This window comes from Rhincodon typus, chromosome 46 (assembly GCF_021869965.1).
Source record: "Rhincodon typus isolate 14 chromosome 46, sRhiTyp1.1, whole genome shotgun sequence".
Classification (NCBI taxonomy): Eukaryota; Metazoa; Chordata; class Chondrichthyes; order Orectolobiformes; family Rhincodontidae; genus Rhincodon; species Rhincodon typus.
Genome location: NC_063377.1, coordinates 8,609,725 through 8,610,176, shown reverse-complemented (window position 1 = coordinate 8,610,176; position 452 = coordinate 8,609,725).

The window sequence follows — 452 nt, the reverse complement described above, 5'->3', positions numbered from 1 at the left end:
GATCCAGGGCCTTTGGACAACCTGGAATCAAACTTGGAGGTGGAGGGAGATGTCGATGGGTTTATGGCTGTCTGTCTGTATCTAGGGGAGTCCCAGAGGGCCAGGAGCTTGGACACTCGCTGTTTGTTGTGTAGGTGAATGATTTGGATGTGAATATAGGAAAGGGTGTCAGTACATTCACAAATGCTGGTGTGTAGATGGGCTGGTCCGATGGACTGAACAGTGGCAAAGTCAACGATTGGACAACTAAATCAGCTTTAAGCAGAATCTTAAATGGGGCACAGAGACAGAGAGAGAGATGGAGACATCAGGCAGCTGAAGGCATGGTCCACAATGACAGAGCGATGGGAATCGGGGGCAAGTAGAGACCGGGATTGAAGGGGCGCAGTGATTTTGGAGGGGGTGACAGAGATAGGGAGGGGGTGTAGGGGGCTGGAGGGGGTGACAGAGAT